The sequence below is a fragment of the Poromitra crassiceps genome (assembly GCF_964638095.1).
Source record: "Poromitra crassiceps genome assembly, contig: HAP1_SCAFFOLD_141, whole genome shotgun sequence".
NCBI classification, from domain to species: domain Eukaryota; kingdom Metazoa; phylum Chordata; class Actinopteri; order Beryciformes; family Melamphaidae; genus Poromitra; species Poromitra crassiceps.
The window spans coordinates 20,976-43,324 of NW_028152224.1; the positions used below are offsets into that span (position 1 = coordinate 20,976).

General features: G+C 41.6%; 1 long non-coding RNA gene across 1 annotated transcript; it reads left to right on the forward strand.

Moving 5' to 3' along the window:
• The first annotated feature begins 10,438 nt into the window (after nt 1–10,438).
• Nucleotides 10,439–15,223, forward strand: LOC310770641. The gene is made up of 3 exons (XR_014552336.1): nt 10,439–10,555; nt 11,819–11,911; nt 13,063–15,223. It is a non-coding gene; the product is annotated as an uncharacterized lncRNA (long non-coding RNA).
• The last annotated feature ends 7,126 nt before the right edge of the window (nt 15,224–22,349 follow it).

The following is a 22,349-nucleotide window of genomic DNA, read 5'->3' on the forward strand; positions in this document are numbered from 1 at the left end:
CACCTGTTCCACCTGTGATGGGTGTTGGCAGTCGTGTCATGCCTCCGCCACGAGGGTCTTTTCTGTAATCCCGTGCATCAATGTTTATGATATCAGTATGGAGGGCACTTAGTGCTGCAGCATTATACTTGTTCACTTCTTTGTTAGTTGGGAATATACGCAATGCATCAGGTGGGCAGTCTTTGGGGTCTGTCACAGCTTGTGCAAGCATAGGTCTGTCATACTCACTCAAAGGTTCATGCTTTAGCTTCACTCGTAATCTGTTCAGCAGCTGTGCAAAAGCAACATCATCTTTTTGCCGCATGATCTCTGTCAGGGTGATAATCTCAAAGTGCTCTTGCCACAAGTCGAGTGGGTCATTCTCATCCACACAAAGCGGTTTGGCTCTTCCAAACGGTGGCAGCTGATGAAAGTCTCCTACAAGTCGAACACACACTCCTCCAAAAGGCTTCGTGTTACCTTTGATAGCCTGGAGTCGCAAGTCGACATTCTTCAACATGGGTTTGGGGAGCATGGACACTTCATCAATGATTAGAATTTCAGCATTTGACAATAATGCTCTCATTTCATCCAGAGCATTTCCAAGCCCTGGCAACGGCTTACCCTTTTTGAGCCTTATTGGGAGTTTGAAAAGGGAATGTAAAGTTTGGCCTGAAATGTTGTAAGCTGCGGTGCCAGTCGGTGCAGAGAGAAGCACAGTGGCTGCTGATGAGTCTGCCTCATGATACAACCTGGGGAGTTCCCGCAGGATTTTAGTTGCCTCCATATATATGCAATTGATAACATGAGATTTTCCAACACCAGCTCCTCCAGACATATAATAAAAGAATGGTTGGGGATCATGGCCGGCCACACGCTTGTAGCACCAGTCACAGACACTGTAGAATATGGATGCTTGGGTTTGGTTTAGACTCCGATAGAGCTCAAACATTTCCGCACGGGACATTGGGGGTGCTTCTACTTGCGGTACAACTCCAGCTGCGTCTTGAGGACGAGTGCTGTAGTCTGGAACATCATCTTGGTCATTGTCTTCTGTGGGATCCATCTGTTCCTGTTCTGCAATGCATTCCAAGCGAACCAATTCAACCTCTGGAGCAAAAGCTGTCCATGCATTCTCCATTGGCCCATTCTTTTCCAAATGCTCAATAGCTCTGTCAATGTCACTGCTGTGTTTCTCGTACTCTTGTCTGTTTCTTTGCACTATCACATGCACTGCCATGATGCATTTTGTTCCTGGGAGTTCAACGCAAGCTTTTTGGTAGAATTCCTGGTATGTTGGGTATCTCTCGGTTTTGAGCTGCGAGTCTGAGCGGTTTGGGAGATACATTTTCAGCAATCTTCCGTAAAACTTTTCGGGATGCTTGAGTTCTGAGAAGCGGGCATATTTGATGATAGCTGGCTTTCCTCGAGTTCTTTTCTGAATGTATCCCAGGCCGTTTAGTAGTGGCACAGCATTCTTGCCTCGTGCTTGCTGGCCATAGACAATCCTGTAGTTTGATGCAAATTCTGCCAGGCACATGTTTTCATACTCTCGCGTTTTTGGTCTCGCCCTGTATTTCTCAGGTAATCCTGTCATCCAGATGTCTGTCGAGTCAGGGGTTTTGCTCTGCAAGGCACTTAGGGGGAGACTCATTCTAACGCCGTCATCATCTGTTTGTATGAATACTACATTGCGGGAACATTTCTTCATGGATAAGCCACATATTCTGGCCACAGATTCTTGTGCACTTACCTGTCTATGCTTGGAGTATGCCTGCATGATTTGCTTCATTTCCTCTCTCTCACTGACATCGGTTCCTGGCATATCCCTAATTATTGCCTTAAGGTACTCATCCATCTCATGCTCAGGTTTGGATATGTAAGACAACATATACATAACACAAGAGTAAGGGTCTAAAATATATTGTATGTCCATGTTTGCATTCCAAACTCTGAGCACCTCGGGGGAATAGCCGTTCACCCAACAGTCTTTTGGATCACGTTTCATGATAAGTGCACTTGATTTACTTAGTTGATTAGCACACGTCATGTATTCTTCAGAAGTCAACTTGCATTGTAGCAGTAACTCTGAGATGCTATCCAGAGGCACGCTTGGGTCATTTAACATATCCCACACATGTTTGAGCTTCTGATTGGCTTGTGCTGGTGACATGGGGCAGTCCTTGTCCTTTGATGGTGACTGTGTGGTATCCGACTTGCTTTTTGAGGTTTTTTCCTCATTTTGGGGTTCAGGCAGTTGGGGGTGGGTTATCGTGGTATTTGCCATAGGTGGTTTTGGGAATCCAAATCTGCACACTTTGTTGCCTTTCTTGCATGACTTGGAATGATTTTTACTGTGAACTTGCACCTCGGAGACAATCTTGTGGAGCTCAGGGTCTTTGCTGGGGTCAGGCATTTGGCATGATATGTAGCGGTCTACAAAGTCACATACTTTCTGATCAGGGTCATCTCCACACACAGGGGCGTCTTTTATCCAAATCATTAGATGAATATGCGGGCTACCCCTGGCCTGAAACTCCACTCTGTAAAATAAATCTTCCACTTTCCCAAGGGGGTTTGCCGATGACATGAGCAGTGACATCAGTGCTTCAACTCGTTTTTCAAACATCCGCATGACAGTGACAGGGTTCTGTGATAGAATGTCTGTTTTGTCAGTCCAGTCAAGCTTACTCCAATCCACCTGCTCACCTAGTTGGGCTTTAATTGCTTTAATGAACTAAGGCCATCTCATTTCTGCAGCACTAAATGTACAAAAAAAGGTAGGCTTCCCCAGCTGTCTAATCATGGCAAACAAATCCTTCAGTGTCTTTTGCCAGTAAGCTGGGGTCCCTCTCAGTGGTTGCATAAACCGTGTTGCATGCTCGTTGTGTATCAGTTTCTCAACCTCGTGCTTATCCTGTAGCATGCGGTTGGAAATGCGCCGTCCATCTTGGGTTTTGTCTTTCCCTTTCCGAATCTGGATAGACATGCTACTCTTAGCCATGTATGTTTCCCCTGCCATCTGAGCCCAGAGTTTGGTCTATTGCAAAACGATTATCCACATTGTACAGTCTCGCTTTGAAATACTTGCAAGGGGATAGTTTGATCTCTCTTTCTGTATCAAGTGTATTCTTTCCATCGGGGAACTGAACTGGAAATGCCTTTGATTCTAATCTGGGGATGGAAAACAAATCTACAGGCCTGTTTCCTTGGGCGGGTGCAATACTGAATATTCCCTCACCAAATGTTAACAGTTCCTCACCCATGTCAGCAGGCTGCAGGCATGAGTCTAGGATAAGACCATGTCTAAGCTGATCCAGGTCTTCCTCTTCATTGTCAGCTTGTGGCTCCTCTACTGCTTGTTGTTCCTCTACTTCCTCTGGCTGGACATCAGGATCATTTTCATCATCAAACGTGGCATTGTTATTTATTGGCGTATCTGCAAAATCTGGATTCATACCTTTCAGTACTGCAGCTCCCGCCACCAAATTTCTCATATTGACTGTCTGGTAGTACTGATATCCTTTGTAATTTAGATGTCATTTTAATTTGACCTTCAGAACCTGGGATTCATTGCTACTTCTGGGCAGAGAAGTGAGTGTTTTGTTGACATCAGCAGGAACACACACAACCGCACCGTGTATAGCTTTTTGTTTTCCTTTGGGCAATGCCACAATTTTAGCAAATGGCAGTATTTGAGCCAGCAACTGTCTTTCAATTGGTTTCAAGCCGCTCAATTCTTTGGGGATAGGTGTCAGCTCTAATTTATTTGCCACTGCTATGTCTGGCATCAGTCCTCTTGTCACATAACTATGACAAGTTCCGCAGATCCATTCTGTCCTCCTCACTTCTGGGACTGTACATGTTGCTGGTCCTGAGCAGTCATTGTCACAAGTATGAATGTATTGTCCTGTTAGGCAAGCAGCCACCACATCAGGGTTTTTCTTGTATTTTGTTCGTATACAAACTTGTACTTGGTTTCGGAATTGGGTTCTGTGGCAGACAGTGCAGACATGGATGGGGCCAAGCTGAGTCTTTGCACGGAACGCAGATTGGGCAGCTTGCATCAAAGGGTTCTGTACAGGGTGCTGTTGCTCATGCGGGATGTGCTGGTGGTTACGGTTAAGGTATTTCCTTGTTATTTTACATGCACAGTGCAACTTGTGCAGGATGTGAGATGAGGGGTTTTTGAAAAAGGAGTTTGTCTTGTTTTGAGTACAGCGTTGTATGTGATGCAATCTGAAACTTGGGTCATTAAGATACCTATTCCGAATATGTTGTCTTTGCTTTATTCTGAAAGCAGGATCTGTGCTGTATCTCTTGGTGAGGTATGTTTTCTGTTTTTCTTGGAAAATAGGATCTGTGCTGTATCTCTTGGTGAGGTATGTTTTCTGTTTTTCTTGGAAAATAGGATCTGTGTTATATCTCTTGGTGAGGTATGTTTTCTTTATTTCTCGGTAAATACGATCTGTGCTGTATCTGTTGGTAAGATACGCTTTCATGTTTTCCTTCCGTGTCTTTTTGAATTTAGGATCCAGGTGATAACGAGCTTTTTCACATTTTCGTTTTTTGTCCTGTGTTTGTTCAAGTTTTAGTTTTTTCGCCTGTGTTTGTTCATGAGAGGTAGGTTTGGCTTTCTGTTCTGCGCATTCTTTTTTTATGTTCCTTTCCATGCGTCTGGCTTCTCTAATTTGCCGGGTTTTATTTATTTTGCTCAGGTTTATAGATGGACCTTCACTGTGTTGGTTTTGGACTCCAACATTAAGTTGCGCTTGTGGTACAATTGTACTGTCTTTTGAGAGCTGCAGCTGAGTAGACTGTTTCGAAAGTGGGGCGGATTTCAGCTGGAGAATTGTCTCTGATTGTGGCACACATTGTTCCATGTGCACAGCTTCATTGCATGGCCGTTTAACATTTGGGTTGTTCTGGTTTGTGGGCTTTCTTTTGTTTTGTGGGTTTGGGGCTGTGACACTAGTTTCCACCTGTGGTGTGGTTGAGGTCTGTTGTGACATGGACACACCAGCTGACACTCCACAAGTACAACCATTTAAATGCCATTTACAACGTTTGCTGAATTGGGGCTCTCCAGTTGTCTCTGATTGTGGTACAGATGGTTCCATGTGACCAGCTTCTTTTCTTTGACGTTTGACATTTGGTTTCTTGTTTGTGCATTTTCTTTTTTTGGGGGGGTTTGGGGCTGATATACTATTTTCCACCTGTGGTGTGGTTGAGGTCTGTTGTGACCGTCTATAACGTTTGCTGGTTTGGGGCTCTACAGCTGCTTGTGGTCCAGATTCTTGGATGTACACATCGTCTTCGTTTGACTGTCTTACACTTGGTTTGCTCATGCCTGTGGATTTCCTTTTGGTTTGTGGGTTTGGCACTCCGACACTGGTTTCCACTTGTGGTGTGGTTGAAGTCTGTGGTGACTTACGCGCACGAGTAGACCGTGTCTGAGATTTGCTGGGTGGAGACTGTCCAGTTGTGGCCGTTTGTGGTACAGTTGAAGTCGGGGCAGAGATTCGCACTCTGCTTGACTGTCCAAAGGTTGGACTACATTGGGCTTCCGTTCGAAATGACACAGGCATGAAGTCATATTGCTGATCAGAGGGATGTTGTGCGCACATCTGGTGTATCTTGTCAATCAGATCACTCAGGTGAGTGAACGTCAACATGGCAGCTTTCCCAAATTCGGTGTGGAATCCGTTGGCGGTCCTAGAATGAGAATCAAACAAGCCATACTGTCCCGATGTGTTCCTGAACACGGCAATGGTATTGGGGGATACAGTGAGCATGGCTTGGGTGACAGTTGACGAGAGACACTGAAGTCTGTCTGAAAGTTTCAGCCACCAGTGTACTTTGTCAGGAGGAGGAGCGGCTCGCAGGAATCCCATATGTGCCGGAGTCTTGTATGAGGCGTAGGTCTTTAGTTTGATAGTAACCTTTGGTGGCAAGTCTTCAAAGCTCAAGTGGTTCCGTTCCGGTCTCCCGTTCAGCCTATGTTGGCTCCTAACAGCGGAGTACAACATATCACCATTGTGCAGGATTTCATCAAGGTTAGGGGTGTCCAGGTTGGCTCCTTCATTTTGGTAGGCCAGAAAGGTCAATGCCATACATGTGCACTGATGATTTCTTGAGGTGAAACCATATCGGCGATCACTTTGACAATGGGTTGCTTGCACACTGGTCCAGGGTTTGCTGCCAGCTGATACATACCCTCTAGCTGAAACCTGACGTCCAGGTTTACAGGTGGTTGGCTTTGGGATCTGTGGCTGAATGAATAAATATATGATATTTAGTTGCTGTGGTGAAAGGTTAAAAAGAACAGGGAAAGGGCATTTTCATTGTACATGCTGGGGAGACCAAGGTATTTCATTTTGAAAAAGGAGGGAGAGGGCATCTGAAGTATGTTATTTTCTGTTTTTCATTGCCATTGTGTTTCACTATGTAGCCTATGTTTTGTATACACTATACACACTGACATTTGTTCAGGAGTCCCTTGTGTTCTGTGAGACTCCCGCAGGATTGGGAGTAAATTCAGTATATATCAGGTGTTTCGGACAGGACAGGGAAAAAATGTGAATGGAAGCATTAATCATGACAACCATATATCAGCTTTTTTATCTACTATATTATGAGGCCACTACACGGCCTTCAAATCTAGTTTGCAGGTACCAGTACACAAGTAGTATTGTGCAGTGTGTGTAAGGTCTGTCTGTGTTCTGTCTGCTTCCCAACAGCGCACTGTCCGACTTTGAAGTCAATCAAATGTACGGACCTCGAAAAACTGCTAGTTGAGTTGCCAGTAGGTAGCACTATGCCAAATCCCACAAATCCCTCAATATGTCCTCAATGAAGGAAAAAAAGTGTTAAGGAAATGTATGAAGGGAAAGTTTTGAAAATGACCTAAATATGATGGTAGCCTATGGAAGCCTATGGAAGCCTTTTTTTTAATGTGCCATAAATCTCATCACTTATATCCTGTATGTGTTTTTTGCTTCAAGGAGAAAAAAAAAAAAAAAAAAAAAAAAAAACGCTTTTGGTAGCATCATATGGGTCATTTTCAAAAATTCCCCTTCATACATTTCCTTAACACTTTTTTTGCTTCATTGAGGACATATTGAGGATACAAAATCAGTTGAGTTTGGTTTTGTTGCAATTAGTGTGAGGTCAAGTGACATTTTTACTGGACTACTGCCCTCTAGTCAAGTCAAGTCAAATTTTATTTATATAGCACCTTTCATACACAAAGGCAATTCAAGGTGCTTTACAAAAAAATAATCGAAAAAACAAGCAGCAAAGCAATGCACATATAAAAAGCACATAAAAAACACAGCCGACAGTTTTAGTTAAAATATATACTCAAATTAACAAACATGAAACATTATTTCTGTTTTAAATAAGTTACAAGGCACTCTTCAGTATTATTATTACATGTACAGTCCATTTGTTGGAAATGTACAGGAAAAGTCTTTTTAAAATTACAGGCCGAGAGAGGCAGTAGTTTAGTAGCAGTTAAAAGCAAGAGTAAACATAAAGGTCTTTAGCTTGGATTTAAAAATAGGCAGAGTAGGGGCAGATCTAATGTGTTCAGGGAGTTTGTTCCAGTTATGAGAGGCATAGTGGGAGAACGCGGCTTCACCATGTTTAGATTTGGTCCTTGGGACAATTAGTAGACCAGTGCCTGAAGATCTCAGGGATCTGGATGGTTCATAGTGTAGAAGCATTTCAGAGATGTAGTGTGGGCCTGACCCGTTGAGAGATTTGTAAACTATTAGCAGAATTTTAAAGTCTATTCTAAGATTTACTGGCAGCCAATGCAGGGATTTGAGAACTGGTGTAATGTGTTCAGCTTTCTTGGTTCTTGTTAGAACTCTAGCAGCCGCATTCTGAATGAGCTGAAGTTGTTTAACAGCTTTTTTGGGAAGACCATTGAAAAGACTGTTGCAGTAGTCTAGCCTGCTAGAAATGAAAGCATGAATTAGTTTTTCAAGATCTTGTTTGGACATATAGCCTCTAATCCTTGCTATATTTTTTAGATGATAGAAGGCAGATTTTCTTATAAGCTTGATGTGGGAGTTGAAATTTAGATCAGAGTCAATAATAATGCCAAGATTTTTTACCTGGTCCTTTGGCTTCAGAGATAGGGATTCGAGGTGAGCAGTAACTTTGAGCCTATCTTCTTTTTTGCCGAAGACAATTATCTCTGTTTTGTCTTTATTAAGTTGGAGAAAATTCTGGCACATCCAATCATTAATTTGCGCAAGGCACTGACACAGTGACTCTATGGGGGCATAGTCATCCGATGAGAGGGCTATGTAGAGTTGGGTGTCATCTGCATAGCTATGATAAGCTATTTTGTTTTTTTGCATAATTAGGCCCAGAGAGAGCATATAAAGGTTAAACAGGACAGGACCTAAAATTGATCCTTGGGGTACCCCACATGTCATTTTGGTTTGGTCAGATGTGTAGTTGCCAATGGAGACAAAGTAGTTCCTGTCTTGCAGATAAGATCTGAACCACTCTAGGACCGTGCCGGAAAGCCCGACCCAGTTTTCCAGTCTGTCCAATAGAATTTCGTGGTCAACCGTATCAAAGGCAGCGCTGAGGTCTAGTAACACTAAGATTGAGATTTTACCTGAATCAGTGTTCATTCGGATGTCATTTATAACTCTGATAAGTGCAGTCTAGACTCTAGTGGACAAAACAGTACATGACAAGATGCTTGTCCACAGTTGCGAAAAAAGCCTACCTTAAAGGATTACAATTTCATTAAACATTTAAATCAGAATAAAAAATGCTTCAGAAAGAAAATATTAAACACTGAAATTGTCATTTAGAATATGGCCCTATTGAGCATTCACTGAAACAATTTACTGCATGGTGTAGTAAAGTTTAGTAATGAACTGACATAATTTCTACTTAGTAATATTAGGAAGTATAATTTCTCAATATTATTTTGTAATATGTACACATGTTATTCTTGAAAATACATTAACTGTGTGGGATAGGTACATTTTTGTAAGAATGTTTGCGTAATATTTACTTACATAATACATAATAATATTTACATACATAATCCTAAAAACAGTAGGTAAATTAACTGTGTGGGATGGGTACATTTTTGTAAGAATATTTGCGTAATATTTACTTACATAATACATAATAATATTTACATACATAATCCTAAAAACAGTAGGTAAATTTTAATCAAGCATAGCTTTATTTAATCCGCGCATGCGCATTTGCACCAGGCAGTTCTCTTTCGGAGGAGAAGGAGTTGGTGGGTGGCTGCATGTTTGCAAGAGGATTGACTTGGTTGCAAGGTAAGTTTGCCTTTCTGTTTAATTCGATTTGTGATACTAATAGTCGAGCCGTGTGCGTTTGTGATACTTGTTGATATGTTACTGTTCATATTTTAATCTCATAAACTCGTGTTGCTAACTGCAGTGCAGCTGCACCGCGCCTGGTTAACAGTTGCCGCCATTTGACTGCCCTGTATTTTGAGCTGAGCAATTCACAGTTTAAGCTGCCTAGTTGAGTGGAAGGTGCTCTTCCACTCTCGTTCACCAGTCCCGCGCTGTGGAAGAGCTAATTTGTTGTCTGAACATGTCTGAACATGCCTGTGAACTGCGTTCGGCTGCGTTATTCTCTCTCTCTCTCTCTCTCTCTCTCTCTCTCTCTCTCTCTCTCTCTCTCTCTCTCTCTCTCTCTCTCCCGCTGTCTCTCTCTCTGTGCTCACTGCATTTGCAACACACACGCACACACACACACACACACACAGAATGAATGTCTTTAAAAAAGGGCTAGTCTGCACACAATGAAAGAATGTGTGAATACTTTTCCAATGAGGTGAAAAAAAACATGTCTCTGTCAACAGGACACAGGGCAGCACCACACATCATCACAGACAGGCAGGATGAGCAACATTAGTCAGGCAAGTAGAAATGTAATGCATTCTATCATATTTCTGTTATTTCCCCTATATCCTTCACTGTGTAATGTGATATAAAATTGTGGCTAAATGTTTTAGATCGGGGCTTTTAAAGTCTGAGACTGCACCCCCCCCACACCCCCTTAGTTTACGCATTTACTACAAAATGCCACTCAATACCTGTATTGATCATAAATTCCGTAGACACTCAATAATTGAGCAATGATAGCTTGATATTGCTGTTTGACATCAGACTATACACCAAATTCATAAAATAAGGTTGGTCTGAAGGCATGTATTATTCTCTGACTGGAGGGGAAAATAGTAAATGATCTCTGAACTATCTCTTTAACCAAATCACATACATTTAGGCTATTCTATGTGATCTCCTTTTGATAACTAATGAAATAATGATATGTTTTAACTTCCATTCACTGAGCCTTCCCTGAAACTGTTTGGAGTCCCCCTGGGGAGGCCCGCCTCTGTTTTAGATCATTGTTTTAATATCACAATTGTGTCTGTTACAGGATGACCTTACTCTTACGATGAGTCGAGAGTGGACAGTTGAGGGAGGAGGACACACCAACACCAAGGGAGGTGTTGTGGGGACAACTGAGGCCGTTCCTGGACAAACTGAGTCAGGTGTGCTTGTTTAAAAAAAAATGCAGGAAGACACACCAATCCAATCCATACACAGCACAAATCCTCCATCTTTCCACCCATGGCTCTTGTAGGGGTGGGAATCACACGTTTGATCTCAATACAATACTACATGTATATGGATTAATTGGACAATGATGCGATATTTGCCAATATCACGATTTCTATACAATTCGATTGAGCGGCTGCGATCGATATTACACTATATGCATTGATTTATATCTGAGAGGGGAGCGAATATCCTCTCCCTCTTTTTCTTGCGTGCTTGCTATGGTGCTCGCATTGTTTGTATGCGAAAGAGTACGCTAATAATTCATATTGATGTTTTCACTGTCCATCGATGCTGTGGAGCTGAACAGTCACATGACATCTCTTGCCCCGGAAGTGAGTTTCCCATTCATTTTTTCCATAGACATTTCAAAAAATCCTTATATAACAAGTTTTAAGGCTGGAACCAAGCCAACTCGTGACCTACTGAAATGTGAGTGACCATAAAACATTTAACTTGGAGCAAAAACAAAAAATGTATTGGATCATTGAATCGATGCATCAATGCAGATCGATGTATCGTTCCACCCCGAGGCTCTTGCTCCGTAGCCTGGTAAACCAGCCCGTCACGTGAACTCACATTTCATTTGGTTCTCCGTGACGGTCTGGCCCCGACGCCAGTGGGGGGGTTTAGCAGAAGCTGCAGAGCGGAAGAGCCAATCAGCGACTCCGCTGTAATTGACAGCACAAGTTGGCCAATCAGGAACGCCACTAGCACTGCACTAACAAAACAGTAATGGCCGCCTCCTTGCCTGATCGTCTCGAGGAGTAACGTCAGCATTTGTCTAGTTTAAACAGCCATAAAGTGCAGTTATTGCAGAAATAGACTCAATAACAACAATTGAACAAGTACAGGAGTATCGCCGCAACCGTAGAGTTTCTTGGCGGAAAATATGTTTTTGCGATTCTCCCGAATGGATTTGGGTTTGATTGGATCCGACGCTGATTGGCTGAAGGAGTTATCTGTCAAGGCAACTACGCCCGCCCATGCTCCCGCCCCTGCTAAACCCCCCCCCCATGGCGTTGAGGCCAGACCGTCACGCAGAACCAAATGAAATGTGAGTTCACGTGACGGGCTGGTTTACCAGGCTACTTGCTCCGTGCACTCAAATCACATGTTGTGTTCTCTCTTGACAGTTCATCGTGTATGAATAATGGTTCAGTATTGACACAATATTTGTTGTGCTCTGTTCACAGAACCAAAGCATTGAGATGATACATGAAGCTGTTATCTGCACCCTCATACTGTACCTTGGCGAGAAAGAAGAGGAACTTTTTGACGAATGCCAGGTAATGCATGATTTTTTTAACACTTTAAAATGTTAATTTGTTACCATTTAAAATGCAAATTAACGGTAAGAGAGGGAGGCAGACGAAGGGATGGAGGGAAGTGATGGAGATATTTTACTCAGCCATGGCCCAAATGGCAGATAAAAAAAATAAAAAATCGTACTGTATCATCTGGAAGAACAAACTCAATTTCAATGATTCAAATTAAGTACAATCACAAAAATTAAACATGCTCTATGGTTACAAAGCCATAGGTGGGCCTTTTCCATTGGCCCCTTTGGCCACTTGAGCTAAACCATATCACCCTGATTTATGTTTCCTTTACCACTTTAAATGCGCCGAGCCTTGCCCGAGATGGACATGGGGCCAAAGGCACGGCTCATGTGATCAGGAAATGGTACAGTAAAATTAAGCAGATATCTGAAAGTACAAACCGAAACACACGAGACAAATTAAACATCAAACCACAGAGATTGAATTATTAGAAGCTACAAAAGAACACTTGAGAGGCTTTTAAACACACCTTTCTCTCTGCTCTCTCCACTCTGGAGAGAGACAGGAGAGTTTGCTATTACAACCTTTGCTGCAACACAGCTGTTTGTTTGAGGGGGAGGAGGGGGGTCGTCAAGGGTTGACTGAGGCGTTGCTGCAGCTCGCTTGCAATTTTGCAACCCGCTCGAGGTGGGTCTAGTGTGCTTTGGTCCCATTCCAGAGAAGGTCCATCTCGATCGCAGCTCGGCATGGTTTGGCACATAAAAAAAATTGTAATGGAAACTGAAATCAGCTCGACATGGCATGGCTTTACACAGCTAAAGGTGACAATGTAAAAGGTAAATTAAGGTGCAGAGGCACACGATTGGCTGAAAGCAACATGCATGCAGGGGCTACAATCTGGAATGCAGCCATCTTGTGCCATGTTCTGCAAATATTTTATGAATGCTGGCTTACTGTAAAAGCATCACAGCGTGAATTTACTGTAGATTTGACACAATTTAACATAATCTGAGCTATGTTTGATAAAGGTCATTTTTAACACTACTGTATGTGTTCATTCTGCCCTGACAATGTAATCTCTTCAAATGATTCAATCACTCTATTTTGTATTTGTTTCTCAACTGGATTGTCTGCTTTTTTCTTGTCAATTGTATCAGGGGGACAGTCGCAGTGATGCCACTCAACACATCCTCAAGATCCTGGTCGTCCATGGTGCTGATCGAGAGGAGCCAGTGGATGTATCCGTCCTTCTTGAGGGCAAGGAGATGTCAGGATGCGACAGTACTGCTGTCGCCATGGCAAGTACTGTACAATCTGCTGCTGGTATGCCTCAAATCACTTCTCCATCTTGCAAAAGACTGTAACAATTCACCTGCATTGGACCCTCGTCTCGCATACAGCAGCTTGTGGACTTTCCAATGTCATGACAGACATTAATCAATAACAGATGCATCTGATATAGAATGGTTGTTTTTTTGCTGTAACTGAATGTTCATTCAAGTGTCTGCTTTTCTGTAAAATGTTTCCAAAGTCAAGTCCTGGACATATTTGACCAGATCCAACACAAGTCTTTTAGAGCAGTGGTTTTCAAACGTTTTCACATCAAGGACCCCTACATGACACAAATTAGACCATGGACCACATTTGATAAGATTTTGTCCCAGGGTCCACCATCTGATACAATATTACAGAAAGTGTACGAAAATCCATGACCAAAATAGTCATACATTCTGTCATTGTATTACTTTTGGATGGAATTATAGTAAAATAATGTCTGTCGCTTTTTGATGGGGATCTTCTTAAGGACCCGTGGGGATCCCCAGGACCCCACTTTGAGAATCACTGTTTTAGAGAGTCAGAACATTTATGGTCGCTATGATTAAGGCACTTAAAGGGATAGTTTGGTTTGTTTGAAGTGGGGTCCTATCAGCTAGTTGCATACACTAACTGAAATAGGTACAGTGTTCTGGACGCTGAGCGCACCGTCTATCGAGACCCAGCACTCCAAGCAACAGCCTCCACAGCTCTGTCTCTAGTACACGGGGCCAATAACTAAAACGTAATTTAGCCACCTAAAACAACGCCCACCTAAACAAATCAATATCAGTGTACATGCAAGCTCTATTTTGACAATTTTCAGCACTTTACTTTACCGTCAAACAGCCCTCTCATTCGGCACTATTTCCTCCCAACCATAGAACTACTGTATTCCTCCGCTAAACACCTGCACAGAACACAGAGCCACGGTTTACAAAACGGGAAGGCTTAGAAGAGAGACAAAACACTGACTTACTTTAGAGACAACAAGTCACCTGGCCTCTCACGTCTGGGACATTTTCCCCAATTCATCCTGGGAATGGTGAAAAAGGTCTGCAGGACACCCCGGCATTTAGGCAGCCTATTATGGCAGTTCCTCGTATCTCTCTTTCTGCCTGTTCACTCTCTCTCTGCAAAAGTTCCTCTTCTGTATATTAGTCTCTCTGGTTCATAATTGTATTTGTCACCAAGGTGAATGGCATATCGTCCTCGCTATCAAAATCACTCATATTTTCGTTTGTGTATTCTATTTGTTGTCTTCACTAACAAGCCGGGAGAAATAACCCAAAATAACAGCTGATCTGCGGAGTAATCCAGCGCCGCGGCTCTGTGGAGGCGTTTAGCGGAGGAATACGGCAGTTGTACGGTTGGGAGAAAAAGTAGTACCGAATGAGAAGGCTGTTTGGCAGAAAAGTAAAGAGCTGAAAATTGTCAAAATAGAGCGTACATGTACACATATATCGATTTGTTTAGGTGGCCGTTGTTTTAGGTGGCTAAATTACGTTTTAGTTCTTGGCCCCGTCTACTAGAGAGACAGAGGTCTGGAGGCTGCTGCTTCAGAGTGCTGGGTCTCGATAAACGGTGTGCTCAGCGTCCAGAACACTGTACCTATTTCAGTTAGTGTATGGAACTAGCTGATAGGACCCCACTTCAAACAAACCGAACTATCCCTTTAAGTGAATGATTTTTGAGTGGTCTTGTGTCTGCCCTGGTATGTCACCTTTTTCATTATCCATGTTTGCATCCCTGGTCAAGCTAATTCCACGGTTTTGTTGTTTCAACCATTTGGAAGGTTTTACGGAATGCACCTTAAGTAGATGTTTCCAGATGTCACATGTGATGTGAACGTTGGTGATTCATTGTTGGGAAAAAAATAAACTGTTAAATGGTATTTTAGTTGTGATTTGTGAATATTTGGTAACATTTATGGAAAACATGTAAAAACATTTACATAATAGACCCTTCTCACGGGGGCCATTTTGTGTCGAAAAGGCAGAATAAACACAGGTGCAAGCAAAACACTAATGAGGATTTCCAAATTCCAATCATGGAAGTTGGAAACCCTCATTAGTGTTTTGCTTACACCTGTGTTTACCCTGCCTTTTCGACACAAAATGGCCCCCTTGAGAAGGGTCTAATTATAGTGAGTAATTATTAAGTAATTAAAATGTCAAACAGAGAACAATACAGATGAATAAGATTTACTTGATAGTTTTAAATAACATTTACTTAAAGGTTTTAAGTAGATCTTACTTGATACTGGCAAGTGAGTTGTACTTAGTATTTCAGCACTAAAATTTACTTGAAAATCGCTGTGCAATTTGTTGCAGTGTTTTATTTAAGTAAATCTTACAAATCATTTTTTTGAGTGTTTGCACACACAAAAAACATTGATTGGACAATAGTCACCTGCTGGAACACTGCCTTTGAAGCTGGTGTGTTCTTGTTGAACCAGGGATTTGTCCCTGTGGTTTCAGGTATCTGATGATGACAAACATTTGCATAGCAGTTTTGACAAGTGTTGGCTGTTAAAGCAGATGTTAACAGACATACGGCACAAACATATCCTGCCTCTCTTAGTGGGCCATACAAAGAAAATCAACAATACTAACGTAAAGAATTATAAGTAACAGCACCTCCACATTTCCAAGAGCCTTTGATTGTAAAGAGTAGGAAAAAAAGTCTATCCACTGGCTCTAACTGCGCTTTAACATTGACAGCAACTGCACAATTTCTCATTATATGCCAAATGTATTTAACTGAATGAATTAAGTGCAGATTTGTAAATGGATTCAAAGTACCCTATGCCTGTTCTGTTTTCAGTACTAAATAAAGGATCAACCATTTTCAATATTGACTTAATTCCTTCAGTTCCTCTACCCATTAAATAAAATTACCTCTACATGACTGCACAATTGAGGCTGTGACCAAATACTCATTGACTGGGCGATTTGTCAAACATTTTCAACAACAGTGTATGTTTCAATCAAATTTGAAATACATTTAATAGCATACATTGTGACGATGACCTGCCAAAAAATGTCTTTAGTGGTGTTGTCTTTCATTGTGCTTAGTGGTAATGACAAGATGGCAAAGACATAAGTGTGCTGCAAATATGCTGTTTCAGTACACTGTAGGACAGGCAGGTCCAAAGTCCAGCCTGGGGGCCAAATGTGGGATATGCGATTTTAAATGGCCCATGGCTTGTCTCTCAAAATACATTATGTGGCCCTCCACACAGTATTGGTTAATCAAGCAGGTTCACTTTGCGTTTTTTCCATTCACCATGACAGCACTATCATAGTTTGTAGACAAGCATCTAGTATGAACAAGGCACAACATTTTCAGACGGCAAACAAAATCCATATTGGATGTTTTTGATTTCTTTAATAACCCATATGATGCAAGAAGCAGCTGGCCCTCTGATATTTTCACATGATCTACTCTGGCCCACATTCAAAAAGTTTGGACACCCCTGCTGTAGGACAATGGATGTACCGGTTTCACTGCTGCCTGGCCAGTTGTCCTGTCGGTCATCCACCGCTGCTTTGCTGACCCTGGATCTGCTGGGCTCTCAGGCATCTGATGACAAGACATGACCATGTCATATTTTCCATTTTGGCTTTTAAAAAGGCCCACGGTGTATATCAACATTTGCCTGTCCTGGATCATTGGGAAAATCCTGGATGTCCCGTGTTAAAGGGATACTCCACTGTTTTGGGAGTTTAGTTAATTTGACACCCCCCCCCCACATCACCAAGATACACGATACCTTAATGGCACTGTCCGCTCAGTTTACAGTGAGCTACAGTTGTGTAGTTTGTTAGTATCGCCATAGAGGGTAATGGTCCACATGTATTATAAATCTACCAAAACACACATCTCACGCCGCCAAAACACATGTTGTGCTTCGAGTACTCACCACATCATGAAATATTACTAAAAAATGCACAGAATCTGTCTGGTGTGAAGGAAAACAGGTAGCCGGCACTACTTTCCAAACATGGCTGCCAACCTCGTTTCCTTACAAAAACAACGATTATGTGCATTTTGGAATAATATTTCGTCATGTGGTGAGTACCCAAACCACAACATGCCACTAACTTCATGACTGTAACCCACAGTAAACAGTGCAGACAGTGCCAGTAATGCGTGGTGGATCTTGGTTATGTGGGGGAAGGGGGGGGATTAGCTAGACTCCCGAAAAAGTGGAGTATCCCTTTAACAAATGTCATGGAAGTACAAAAATGCACAGTCATAACATACACCAAAGCAATCTAGAATCAAATTAAAAAAACACCTCCATTGTTGTTGACACAATTTCTCACAACATACCGCTGAGCTGCTGCAGAGATGGGTTGGTGGATCTGGATCTGCCACGTCCAACGGTGTCCATCGCGTCTTCTGTGCACGGGATCGCCTGCTTTTCAGCCCCATCTTCAAGAGAAAAAGAGAGAGAGAGAGAGAGAAAGAGACTACGAGATACTAAGAGAGTCGGTTAGACAATGTTTTATCTGTGAAGTATTTTATGAGAAATTTGGACTCTATCACAAATCTGACTATTAAATCTACTAAATATGTATAGATGTAAGATATTAAACTCCAAAGCCTGAAAGAATTCCTGCAGGTAGATTCTCAACACGGATCCTGCAAAAAATAAAATCCCAACCCGCACACAGTCAGTTTATTAATTTGAGTTGATGGAACTCAGTCCACAGTAAAACTTTACATTTTATTGTCATTGTTGGGAGCACAGGTGTTGGAATAATGTATTGTATTACTCACCAGTAAAGTGTATAGTAGATGAATGTGGAACTACAAATCTTTTAATAGTATCTATCCTACTTTATCCTAACCCTAACCCTAAGCCTAACCCTAGCTAAGAATCTAATCTAAACCCAAACCCTTCACTACTATCTAGGACTAATCTATAAACTCCCAAAAATGAATCAATTAAAGCTGTAATCGATGTCTTTGGAAGCTGATAAGCAAACAACCTGTGAAGAAATGAAATAACAATTACTAAGACAATCTTAATGGTTTCTTCAGGGAACAAAAGTATTACTTTTTTTTTAACTTCTTGGTGTCAATTCATGTAATTTTTTACAATAGGCCAAAATAGACAAACTAACCAAGATGTAAAACTGCAGATGTGGAGGAACACGACTTCTCTGGCTCGGTTTAAAGGTGTGACCCTGCAAATCAGACAACCAAGTTTTACTTAGACTGCACTTCAGTATAAAGACATTTTGTTCTGAAAACACATGGGAAGAAAGCTGCCCAGTGCACAGACATTATACTATTCACAGATACACTTTCAGGTGCATGACATCATGTTTTAATGTATATGATGGCAGCTGCAAATCCAGTGACATGAGTGCCTGCAAAGTGCTTTTCTAAATATGGAGTGAATTACCTGAAAACAAGCGCAGAAATGTCGAACTGGAACAGGAGGCTACAAAGAAACAAGAGAATTGGGCATCACGGAGAGCACGTGGTAACAGCTAAGGACTAATTGTGGAACTGAATGCATTATCTATTTAATAGAGGTGAAAGATTGAAATACAAAGTTGGGATTAATGTGGTTTACTCTTACATATACCCTCTGATAGGAAAAAAAAAACATGTAGCTGGTCCATTTGTGGAGATGTATTTCTAACCCTCAGGGTCTTACATGCTGTGTGTCATCAATAGCCAGTCAAAACCCTCCCTTCACCTAGCCAAAATCCTTTAGGAAATCTGTATTGAGCATTAAACTCACTTTATTTCAATACTATGAAGTCACCATGTGATTCCCGAGCGCGGCGCACGCTGCCGCTCACCGCTCCCCCAGGGGATGGGTCAAATGCGGAGGACAAATTTCACACATTGTGTGACAATCAGTGGGACTTTACCTTTACTTTACCTTTAGGTAACAAGGCATGACCTTACTATATCAGAAGCTTAGTTGTTCAAAAAAGTCAGCAATTGTCCTCATAAAACACAAACTTTGATGAGAATCAGCCAGTTGCCTGGAAACGGAGTCTTCAAAAAGTGACTTTTATGCCTGACACAGATTTCCAAAAACATTTTGGCGAGGTGAATGTATTTCATGGTTCACTCACTCTCTCTCTTTCACACATACAAATATGTGGACGTATCTGCAAGTAATTGCACTCCAATTTGGTGTTACATCTTACTAACAGCTAACTCACCTGTGAATGATCAATAGAGCAAAATCTGTATCTCAAGTCAATCTAGGAAAGACAAAAACAGTGGGTGGCTTATGTAGGGGAGATCAATGTGTCCTCATTTCAGAGGTCAATGCATAAGTAGGCTAAATCTGAATTAATTATTGAACACAGGTAACTTTACATACAGTTACAACGTAGAGCGCGCACATCCACTCAAAATGCAGGTGCAGGACAAAAGCAATGAAACTTCCAAAAAAAAATCGAATCCGCACACTGCGCAACTTGCTCCCAGTTGATTTATTTTAAATCAATCAACTGGGAGCAAGTCCAGCAGTGTGCAGACTATATCTTTTTTTTATAACTTCACATACACTACCTTCTCCTTCAGGCAAGAACATGACAGTAAAAATCAGTGGCAGCATTTCAGCAACACCCAAGGTATGGCAAGGTAGGTGGTTAAGGGGGGGGGGACCCCCCTTAATAACCACATTTCGTAATCTCATTTGTGCAATATTTAAAGTCTACATATAATGTTCCCTTTTCATTTTTGAGTGATAAGCATTACATGACCTAACAGGCTGTGCAGAATACTAACCTCTAAAAAATAGTAATATTTAGCCTCCATTCACAATTGACCCCAAAGTAGGCTAGTTACATTGATGTAGCAGACTTTTTATTTAACACAGCCAACTCACGACAGCACTAAAAACAATAGCCTGCCCTATAGTCGAATTTGGTGTGAGGAAACCTCTAGTGGTACATGGTACTGTGGATTCTACCTTTTGCTGGAAAGTTGCAGAAAGTTTTAATAGGCTACGTCATCCTAACCTACATTAGCATGAACAACATTGACAGAGAAAAATCGATATGATTATCATATTGATTTCAACCATAGCCTATCACCCAGTGTCATTTTTGGTAGTACAGTAGGCTGTATAGCCCCCAGCACCAGCCACAAAACCACAAGTCAATTGCAATGCTAGACAACTATTACACCAGATCTGTTGAGGCAGAACAAATCACAAAAACTATCACAGCTATGTCTCGTCCTTATAATGCACACTTTGCATGTTGCCTCTCAGTTAGCCTCAATGCAACACTCTTCAGTCATTCTTCCTTCAGAGTCTCTGATGCATAGGTGGTTTTATTGTCATTGATAGCATGTAAATAGCAACATTGCAATAGCTGAGCGCACACATCTTCCTGAAGCTACCTCTGTCTACCTTTGTGCTACAGTAGCATGCTAACGCCCATTGAGCTACATGCTACCAAACACTGTTGCTACTATGACTAGCAGAACCATTTTAACACACTCATGCATGGGAAAAAAATCATTTGCTAAGCTGAAACGTGTTACACTATGCATACAGGCACTTCTGAGTAAGCTAACTACAGATTTACAAACACATTCCGCCAAAATGCAGAGAGCAGAACACACAGTCATGTAAATAGCAACATTGGCTGAGAGCACACGCATCTTCCTTAAGCTACGTCTGTGTTACAGTAGCAACATGCTAACGCCCATTGAGCTACATGCTACCAAGCACTGTTGCTAGTATGACTAGCAGAACCATTTTAACACATTCATGCATGGAAAAAAAAGCATTTGCTAAGCTGAAACGTGTTACACTATGCATACAGGGACTTCTGACTAAGCTAACTTCAGATTTACAAACATATTCCGCCAAAATACAGAGAGCACAACACACAGTTGACTTACCTCATTTGTTCAGAGCAACAAAGGGAAAGGGGCGGGGCCAACAGTGACGGAAGAAACCAGTGTCAACCAATGAAAAAATTTGAAAGACTGTAATAGCCAATCGGAGAAGGAACATTTGAAATGAACCCGCCCCCTGCCCGCTGTCAAGTGAGACCCAAAAACACACACCACTTCCAGGGTTATCTTTCAAAGTAAAGGCCCCCTGCCCCACTGTCAAACTAACCTCAAAAACACACACCACTTCCAGGGTTATCTTTCAAAGTAAAGGCCCCCTGCTCCGCTGTCAAACTAACCTCAAAAACACACACCACTTCCAGGATTATCTTTCAAAGTAAAGGCTCTGAGTAAAACAGAATGATACTGCATAAATCATTGTAATTAATTCCTTCCAGATGCAAATTACACTCTATAAGCAATGAAATAAAGGCTGCATTTCCATTTTGAAACGAATAGCCACAACATTGGTCTCATTCAACAATCAATACATTTAAAATTAATGAATTAAGAACAATGGCAGAGATTTGCCATTTTTCAATTCAACCTACATTCACATTACGACAGTACACACCTCGCCTCTATGATGTAATCATATACCAACATGGAATCCAATGAATAGTGTTTAATTGTATCATTTTAAGCTGTAATCGTTGAATGGCAAATTTCATGTCCACCTGTTCACAAAAGCAGTTTAACAGTTCATACAGGATTGTAAGTTTTATCCATGCCTCTGTCAGCTCTGATATTTTTTGGACCAATTTCACTTCCAGTCTAGTCACTCTGCCTCCAAGAGAAAAGCAGGGGTACTTTGGGGTTTCATCAAACATTTATCTATCCAGAACACTTTAAAATGCAGCATTTCACCAATTCCACTAATAACCGTGATTTCGAACATCACAGTTAATTCCAGAGTACTTGCCATCCAGGATGTGTGGTGGCCTCCATTCCTGTCCAATTCATCTTATTTGACAAGAATTGTCACAACTTACACAATGCCAGTGTCTCGGTATGGATAAGCTAACACAAAGTGGAAATACATTTTCTCTTTCATGTAAATTTGACCATACCCACTTGCCGCATAATGTACCTCCATCGTCACAACACAACTGAAATATCCTTTGCATGTATGATGCATTTACAATGATTTAACAAGCCACATTGTTGGTTTTACATGTCATCAATAAGACAATATACACATTGGGGCCAGAGGAAATTGGAACAAGTACTGCCGATTTAT